At 41.0% G+C, this 10416-nt stretch overlaps 1 non-coding gene across 1 annotated transcript; it reads left to right on the plus strand.

Annotated features, from left to right (window-relative positions):
* The first annotated feature begins 9959 nt into the window (after window positions 1-9959).
* On the plus strand, window positions 9960-10088 carry LOC115933626 (small nucleolar RNA SNORA72). Its single transcript, XR_004069493.1, has one exon. It is a non-coding gene; the product is annotated as a small nucleolar RNA SNORA72 (small nucleolar RNA).
* Window positions 10089-10416: the final 328 nt, after the last annotated feature.

The raw sequence follows: 10416 nt of genomic DNA on the forward strand, positions 1-10416 counted from the left end.
AGAGGCCAAGCAACAGCCCTTAACCAATTAAGTAAGGGGCATGGCCACCATGATAACCAAATACAGCCAAGATGACAATCAAATTACTGTGACATGAAGGGTTCTTTGGCAGGAGCTCATAAAGAAGGGGCCCCTCGGGCTGAAATGGATTGGGAGCCCACTATGATCTTACTTAAACTGTATATCACTCACCCCAAGCTCCAATAAAACCCTCTAAATTTGGTTAACAGATGTCTGACTGCAGCAGCAAGATGTGGAGTCACATCAGCTTATTCCACTTCCAGACCTAAATTAGTTCACAAATCAAGAACCCTTGTATGCAGGGAATCTGGATACTCTGTATGCAAGAACCCTTGTATGCAGGGAATCAGGATGAGGAAAGAGCCTATCATTAATACACAAACATATGCTGTATACATTCTTCTTGCATCCTTTTGAAGAGCCTATAACTCCTGACTTAGTTGGCTGTGCATCAAGGAAAGAAATATACTCAGGCGGGGTATGGTGGCTCACGCCTGTAATCCCAGCACTTTGGGAGGCTGAAGCAGGCAGATCACCTGAGGTCAGAAGTTTGAGACCAGCCTGGCCAACATGGTGAAACCCCGTCTCTAGTAAAAATACAAAACTTAGCCGGGTGTGGTGGTGCATGCCTGTAATCCCAGCTACTTGGAAGGTTGAGACAGAAGAATCGCTTGAACCTGGCATGCAGATGTTGCAGTGAGCTGAGATTGCACCACTGCACTCTAGCCTGGGTGACAAGGTGAGACTCTGTCTTTAAAAAAGAAAAGAAAAGAAAAATACATCTTTCAAGGATTATGAGATACTGGATCTGAGCTAAGGTCAATTCCTGGAGATCCAGACGCCATGGTGGTCCACCAATCAATTGAAGTGTAATGAAGATGAAGTGAAAGTAGATCTTTAAGTCCATCCTGTGGTTAGGATCTCCATTCACAAGTGTATAGCTGGAATAGATATGCTGGGAAATTGAACCACAGCATAAAGAAGGGCCAGGTGGGAAACTTTGGAACTATATTCTCAAGCCATGTCTTCATGCAAAATAGCAAACCAAAAGTAATGCTACCACATATGTCAGGTGGAATGATGGAGATAGGACCCACCATTAAAACCCAAAAGGTTCAAGAGGGTTTATTCTTATCTCATCCTTATTGAATTCACCTATTTATTCTATGCAAAACGAAGATAGGCCTTGAAAAATGATGTTGGATTATTGCAAACTAGATCAGATGGTAATGTCAAATGCTCTTTCTGTTCCTAAAGTAATCTTATTACTGAAGCAAACCAACAGATCCTGGTACCTAGTATACATCTGTCAATCTGACAAACTTTTTCTTTCTCAATAACCATAACTAACCAGAAGCAATTTGCTTTCACCTGGAAGAAGTACACCATCACCATCTGATCTCAGGGTTATGTCTGTTCTCTGACTTTTTCATAATGTATCCCACAGAGACCTTGATCATTTCACCATGGCATAAGACCAAATGTTGATAGTAGTTGATAGTAGTTACCCTAGATCCCTTGGTAAGACACAGGAGTACCAGAGAATAGGAGATAAAAATCTGAAGACTTGCTCCCATATCCAAAGTTCATCAGCTCTAGTTTTCTGGGACATATCAGGGAAACCTCCCAAGTGCAAGAAAATGTGCTGCATCATGAACCCATTGCCCCGAAGAATGTGACTTCTTTGAACTTTAGAGGCAATAGATACCATATTCATTTGTGCTGCTTCGATCCATTCACCATGTAACTCATAAGGGCACCACCTCTTAGGGAGGGCCAGGATGAGAGAAGGCTCTCGAGATGGCCCAGCACCTGCAAACATTTGGACCTTCAGATACAGCAGATCCCATTGTGCTTGAAGTATCTAGGGCAGAGTAGAATATTGGACAGAGCCCATGGCAAACGCTGGTAGGGAAATAAACAGTCAAGGCTCATAGGACTTTGAAGCCAAGTTACATTCCCAAGAACATAATTACTGTTCTTTTGAGAAACAGATCTTGGCTTCCTTCTGGATCGTGGTAGACAAAAAACCTGATTATGGGGCAACAAGTAACCATGTGCCCTGAGTTGACCATCCAGAACCAAGTGTTGTCTGAGTCATCACAACATGAAGTTGCATGTGCAACATGCCCTCAGGCATGTCAGGCTCAAGCCTCATGGGGAGTTCAGTATGGACAGTTGGCTAAAAAGAAAATAACAAAAAAGTAACCTGGTTTACGGTCCATTCTATGTGATAATGTAAGTAACAATCCCAAGTCAGCTTTTCAGATCACAACAGCACCCCCCGAAAAATGATGGAAAAGGGAGCCCTCCATTAGGCAGAACTTCAAGTAGCATTTCTCATTTGGTTTGGTTGGGTTTTGCTTTGTACCTTGTCTAGAAAGAGAAATAACCAAGGGTACAGTATCTGTACTGATTCATGGGAGATGGTTAATGGTTTGGCCATATGGTCAAAAGTTTGGAAAAACGAAGACTGATGAATTAGTGACAAGGGAGTTTGGAGAACAGGTACAGGAGTGCATACATTACAACAGACTCAGAGTATGAGAAGTGAATCCTCTTCAAAAGGTCATCTTGAGAAGGAGGTTCTCAATAAGCTGGAGAATAAGATGAGTATCCTGTGGGTGTCCATCTTGCCTTTCACCAACTACCCTAATGCTTTGCCATGGGTTCATAAATTAAGTAGCCATAGTAGCATGAATGAAGATAACACATGGATTGCCTTTCCCAAGGCTAATCTAGCTGGCCTCATAGCTCAAAGGAGGGGTCCAGCCAGCCACTATGTAGCAGATCAGTTAGAATTGGATCCCTTCCAAAATGGCAGGAGCAGCAATGACTTCCCTGGCATGGAGACATATGGATCTGAATGTTTACTTTGCTGCCCACTTTGCTTTTGCCAACAACTCTCCATGACTTAATGAATGCAGTAGTCACAAACACAGTGTCCAACACAATGCTTCTGATTAAGGACCTGATTTTATAGTAAAGCAAGTGAGACAATGGGATGCCACTTAACAAATACCAGAATGTCCTATTGAAACCTCAATTGTGGCATTAACTGATAAACAACAACCTTGCATAGTTAAGGTGCTATCCTACCATTGCATTGTGTGCTCTGAACCACCAACCAATATAGGGCGTTCTTTCTTGTTGAAAACATTGCTCCATAATCCAACGGCAGGAGGTGGAGCGGACATTCTCACTTTTCCACTGAAAAATGCCCCCAACAAAATCTATCTGCTTCCTGTGCCTGCAGCTTTGTGCTTTACTTTTCCAAAGCCTCTCATATCCAGGAATGAATGCTGCAAGAGGGTAATTTAGCAATTGCATAATGCTGTGGAACTTGAAACTGCTACCTCACTACAACTCCAGGGGCCTCTCTGGACCATCCTCAGTGACCATGACAAGGTATCTGTTTGGTGGTGTTGATTCTAGTGGAAGAAGTTAGGGTTTACTACCAGCAGCCTCCTGATATGGCAGAACTGGCTGCTTGCTTAATCATGGCACAGGTAATGAAATTCCAGGGACTAGTTGTTCCCATAGAAGCTTAGCCTAAAGACAGGTCCTCCAGCCCTCCAACAATTGTAAACGCCAAAGAATTAGTAATAAATTCCTTTCCGTTTAAACTGGCCATGTTGGTTTTGGTTATTTGCAACTGATCAATAACCAAAGGGTGGAAGCACATGTTGGTAATATGTATCAAAAAACCCTTAAAATATGTATGCTCTTTATTGCAGAATTCTCTTCTAGAAATTTATCCAAAGAAAATAAATGGACGAGCACACAAAATTCATACGCCCAAATGTATCTTTTTCTAATTCCAAAAAAAAAAGCTGAAGTCACTAACAAATGGTAATTGATAAATAAACAAAGGTAATCAATATGATCAAAATCATCTCAGAAATGTCAGAATATTTTACCTTTCAATAAAGAAGAAAAATCTCATGGAATGTAGAGTGAATATATGTTTCTCAAAGAAGATGCAATCCATGAAGACATGTAGCTTAGCATTTAACTTTCCATAAATGGTTATTCTTTTGTCTTATATTTGGAGAACAGGAGAAGAAATAGTGAATAGCAGGCAAGACTCTAAAATGCTTTGAATACAGCTTGCCAGATTCCCAATTAGAAAGTGAAATATGCATTTTTTTGCCATTTAAATTAGGAACTAAAATTATAGCACACATTTTGGTCATTATCTATTTCAAAACCATTTATTGAGTGCTGGGAAGACCAAGATGGAAAAGACATGGGCCTGTTTTATGGAGAGTAGGAGGGACTGAACTTAATGGTTAAATTTCAAAAGTTGGTCCTAAATACACTGGTGCTCTCCTGCCTGTCACCCTCTCTGCCCAGTGGGCATGTTATAAGGAAGCTGCAGGTGATGTCAGATGTGGTCACGGTTCACCTGTAGCACATGACAAATGTCTTCAACTATTTTCCTCCTGCTACATTTTAGATCTAGAGATGTTGCCACATAAGAACTTGAAATATTTTCCTGGTTTTTATTTATTCATTATTTTTATAGCTCAGGACTTTATTCACATGTTCTTAGCCCCAGACCCCCATCTTGTCTCACTCTGGAAGCCGGTTGCCTTGGCACAGAGTAAATGCTAGTGCAATGTGGGCCATGTCCCCAGTTGTGAGCCCTTGGTCCAAGCAAGTTAGTTTCAGCTGCTTGAAGCCTCCAATGCTGTATTCCATGGCATACATCCTCAACTTCCAGGCATGCCTGAAGCTGAGCTGAGAGACATTGAAATCTACCTGTGCATTTGAAGGTGTAGAGGACCACTATAAACAAGGATTTCTTTAACCACTTTTAGGTATTAAAATCTTCCTGGGTCAGATTTTCTCAGTCACTGATTCACAACCAAAATTTCATGAGATGAAGAAAAGAACTATGTCATCACTCTGCATTTGAATTTTTTTAAATCAACACTAAACAGTTGGAATGTGATATGGTTTGACTCTTTCATCACCCCAATCTTATCTTGAATTATAGCTCCTCTAATCCCCAGGTGTCATGGGAGGGACCTGGTGGGAGGTAATTGAATCATGGGGGTGGGTTTTTCCCACGCTGTTCTCATGATAGTGAATAAGTCTACTGAGATCTGATGGTTTTATTAAGCGGAGTTCCTCTGCACACACTCTCTTGCCTGCTGCCATGTTATACGTGCCTTTGCTCCTCCTTCACTTTCCACCATGATTGTGAGGCCTCCCCAGCCATGTGGAACTGTGAGTCTATTAAACCTCTTTTTCCTTTATAAATTATGCAGTCTCAATATGTCTTTATTAGCAGCATGAGAACAGACTAATACAGGATGTATCAGGGAAGAGGCTGGTGCAACCGTCCACATTCTCCTCATAAGAATTTGGGTGCTTCCAGAAATAAAAGTGTTTCCTCTACATTCATAGCTCTATTTTTTTTAAAGACAACCAATTAGTATTTATTTTTCACATGGCCTGAACCCTGTCCCATCCAAGACATTATTCCTATGCTTGAAGACATTCTAGCAGCATGAAGAGGATTGAGACACAGATTCTAACATTGCATACAATTATTAAATTCCAGGCTAAGAAGGCTCAATTTAGATGAATCACAGAGATAGAGATGGAGAGATGGGGAGAGAGATCAAGAAATCAATAGGGAATAGAGATAAATGCGCTTGAGGGATAGACAAGGTATAGATAGGCAAAGAGAGGAAAGATGTCCCAGGCAGAGGGAGGCAGCAACCTCAAAGACCCTGAACTGAACGTGATGCAGGGAGCAGGGAAACACATTGAAGACAGTCTTCATGACTTCCCTCATCTAAGTCCATTATTCAGAAATAGCCAGTATGCTGTAATTATGCCAGTCCCTGTGTTCTGTGCTTTACCCTTTTCCTAATTAATCCTCATAGTAACACTTGGAAGTTGGCATTAGTACAAAAGAAAGAAACTGAGGCTCGGAGATGTGAAGCAGTTTAGCCAGAAGAACTGAAATCCAGACGGGTCCCACTTCAAATCCTGGGCTATTTTCCCCTCTCTTCACTGCCTCTCCAGTGGCACCCTAACTTTCCATGCCATAAAACCCAGGTGTGAGAGGAATCTTTCTTGGCTGTCATGGCTGAAATCGGAACCATCCTACTTTCACAGAAAGGTCCGGGTCTGCCCACATGATGGGAGTCTGCCCACTGCCCAGGTTGTCCAAGGGCAGACCTTACAGGAAACCATATGCTGATAATGGTTTCCAGGGCTAAGCCTTTCTCTCAGAGCTCACTGTGGAAGTTGGAGATGACTTCAGAGACACCTGCTTCAGTCTCTAAGCTACAAGAGAAGAACCACTTTCACTGCATCTCCCTCAGCACTTCGGGGAGCAAAGGAACTCATTAATGTTCATGGCTATGGTTGATACAGTTGTGACAGTGCTAGGCACCCAGCTACCACTCTGGGCTCTAATGCTGATGTTTGCTTAGGAACTCCGTGGGCCAAGGGAGCCTTGTCTCTCTCCACACAGACATCAGGAAGGAAAATATTACCACATAGAGGAGATGTAGACAAGTTTAGTTATCTTATCGCTCACTTTCAAAAATGCACTCTAGTCCTCACCCTAAAAATCTGCAAAATGAGACAACCTAAAATAAATTGATAGGATTTTTACTTTTAGCTAGGATGGCCATAAGACTTTTCCAAAGCTGGACACTTCTAAGAGTGAAAGAGGGTGGCACTAATAAAACAACAGGTGCAAAATAGTCTTCCTTCTACTTCTCAGGTTCTCTAGGAAAATTACCTGTAAAAAATGTACTCACACCTGTAATCCCAGCAATTTGGGAGGCCGAGGCAGGCGGATCACGAGGTCAGGAGATCGAGACCATCCTGGCTAACACAGCGAAACCCCGTCTCTACTAAAAATACAAAAAATTAGCCAGGCATGGTGGCGGGCACCTGTAGTCCCAGCTACTCGGGAGGCTGAGGCAGGAGAATGGCATGAACCTGGGAGGCGGGACTTGCAGTGAGCTGAGATTGTGCCACTGCACTCCAACCTGGGTGACAGAGCAAGACTGGGTCTCAAAAAAAAAAAGTATTAGTTGGCTATCTGGTAACTGCTATTAAATGCATTATAATGTGGCTTAAAAGAAGGAATAGGATTTGGATAAAGGAAATGGAGATAAGAGGATAGTTCAGCCAAGAGAAGCAGCCACACTGAGGTTATAGTTCATGCATAAGTGTGTGCTATGTCTAAACAGTAGTAACATTGACAAGTGCAAGGAACAGAACGCACAGAATAATTGATAGCACAAACAAGTATAATTTTGTCCAGATTCTTTTGCCAAGAGAATTTATTTTCACATGGGATGGTGGTTGCTACACTTCTGGGTTTTCATTATTTGCATGTAATACAGCAGTCAGGTTGCCAACTCTATCCGCAATCTATTGCTGCATAACAAACTGCACCAAACCTTAGTGGCTTAAAACATAAACATCTATTATCACACAGGTCAGGAATTCAGGAGTGGCCCAGCCAGATGGATCTGGCTCAGGGTGTCTCATAAAGTTGCAGCTGAGACATTGGCTGAGGCTGTATCATCTGAAGGTTTGACTGGGGCTGGAGAGATTGTTTCCCATGCCCACTCACACAGCTGTTGACAATGGGCCTTGTTTCTTCCCTACCTGTTCTTCACTATGTGAACTTCATTATAGGACTGCACACAAAATGGCAGCTGATTTCTCCCAGACCCAGTAATCCAAGAGAGAGTGACCTCAATAGGAAATAATGCCTTTCAGAAACCAGTCTCAGAATTGACTACCATCACCTCTGCTATATTCTGTTGTTCACACAGACCAGCCCTTGTAGGGCTACATCCTCGTGCAAATACCTCGTGCACAATCCTACATCCTCGTGCAAATACCACCATGTAGGGGTCACTGCAGACAATCTTGGAGCCCAGCTACCACACCAACTTTTAATTGTGCTAAATTTTTAATCATCATCTGATATAACAATTATAAATAAATATAAATAAAATATCGATTCTAAAATACTGAGAAAGATATAATGTTGGCATAATGGCAATTTTTTACATTAAAACTCCTATGACTATATAGAAAATATAATACATTTTCCTTATTTTAAAAATTTCACCGATAATAATTATGTATCTATTTGTTTTATTTGCCATTGCTTATCTCCACCAACTACAACTGACATTTTATCTGTCTCATTGATACCTCCAGTGACAATAACAGTAACTGACATGAAGTAGGAGACATGTAAATATTTGTAGAATAAATGAATGATGAACACTTCACTTTGGATTGGTAATTAGTAGCAGACTAAGGCTTGGACATAAAGATCTTGGGACCCAATCCTGAATACATGCTTTTTGTTCAAAATGGCGGAACTGGTCCAGTTGAATGTAAACACTGAAGGCAAAATCATGGCACATAGCCTCTATTTAGAGCAACAAACTGCAGCAGAGGCAGAAAGAAAAGCCACGCATGAGGTAACAAGAAGCAGAAACTTTTCTATGACTTCAAAAGGTCAACCCCCTTAGGAATAACGTTCATGAGATTAGTCTTTAGAAGCAACCAGGGTCAATGACAGGTGGAGATATTGATGATGACAGTTTCTTGTCATTGGCTGAATTTCCATGCCTGATGGTGCAATTAAGGCTAGAATGGGTTTCAATCCTTACCCATGGTCACAGAGCTGGATTCCAATGAGGTCAATGGTTTCTCCCCCTCAATGTTCTTTGATAGTCTTCCCCACCGGAATCATTCCCATCCCCACCCCACCCTACTCCCACCTTCATTACTCCCACTCCAAGACAGAAAGGCTCAGCCCAGGACAGCCATGGGCTCCACAGTACATTCAATATCCCCTCGGCCCCACTCCCCAGTGGAAACCCAAGGAAACTCATACCACCAGGACTTCCCTGGCGGCCCTACCTCTTATTCCAGACAGGAAATGGAGCCAGTGCAAACATGAGCTCAGCATTTTTTGCTGACTAATTCTTCCTCCCATAAAAAGGCTTGGTAAATATGAGTTCCAGTGTAACCTAAAGACTCGCTTAACCAAGGGGAAAACCCACCAGCATTTCTTAATTCTAACACACCTTGTGTTATGCAACAGATATGTTTCTTTTTTAAAAAAATGAACAGATTTTAAGACACACACACTAGTAATTTAAATTCACTAGAGAGTTAGCTATTTAGAGTAACCCTGTTGTAAATCCTTTCATAAACTGAAGAACATTTAAGTAATTACCTTCTAATTTATGTGCTCTGTAAGGTCAACTATTTAAATGTTTGGTTTTCTTAATTTGAGGCATATCCACGTTTAAAGAATGTCTTTAAAACTCGTTATGGCTGACAAATATATTTCTTTGTTTTCTTTAACAGACAAAACTGTATTTTGGTGAAATAGGCAGAAGATACCTATTATTCTGGAAACTGTTTAAATACTCACTTATTGCAAAGAGGACTCCTGTGGAGGTGATGGAGAATAGATATGATCAAGAATCAAACTGTCTTATATTTAAGAACATATTGTGAACACATACATGTGAAGTCTTTGTAATTTGTATGCAGTCTTTAAACCTCTGTGATTTATATTCAATCTACTCATAATTTATTTGATGGTTAACCATGTGTTTTTATTTCTCAGTGAACTTAACAAAAGAGCTATCAACTAGTGTAGGTTAATAACAGGAATATTTTTAAATGTTTGAAATATTTTGATATTGGAAACTATTCTTAAAAATATTTAATGAATAAGTTGTCTTTTACATGTTGCTAAGCCAAGATAAAAAGACTCAATGAAAACTTTGCTCCTTATTGGTGACAACATGGATTTGCATGCTTGGTGTTTATTTGGTTGAAGCAAGTGTCCTGGGGAGGCGTATACCAGAATTCACACGCTCAAAAGGAACACACCAGGGGGTCGGAGGAAGCTGCTCCTGAGAATATCTTGCTGTTCTGATTTTGTAATAGGACAGGCTATAAAGATTGGCTATATTAAGGCCACGCACATGTCCCCAGACTTAATTCTTTCCCTAGGTTTGGTTTTATAAACTCTGGTAATAAACCAGGTCAAGAAGAAGATGTTGGGCTATCAGTGTGAACAGCTTGGAAAGAATGTCAACAGACATTCTTTGTCTGTTCAACCAAATAAACACCAAGCATGCAAATCCATGTTGTCACCAATAAGGAGCAAAGTTTTCATTGAGTCTTTTTACCTTGGCTTAACAACATGTAAAAGACAACTTATTCATTAAATATTTTTAAGAATAGTTTCCAGTATCAAAATATTTCAAACATTTAAAAATATTCCTGTTATTAACCTATACTAGGCTAAGAGGCGGTGCTGCCAAGTTCTGAGAGCAAGGCTGCAAGTGCTGGGAGAGCTCAAATCTC

The sequence above is a fragment of the Gorilla gorilla genome, chromosome 12 (genome assembly GCF_029281585.2).
Source record: "Gorilla gorilla gorilla isolate KB3781 chromosome 12, NHGRI_mGorGor1-v2.1_pri, whole genome shotgun sequence".
In the NCBI taxonomy this organism is placed as follows: domain Eukaryota; kingdom Metazoa; phylum Chordata; class Mammalia; order Primates; family Hominidae; genus Gorilla; species Gorilla gorilla.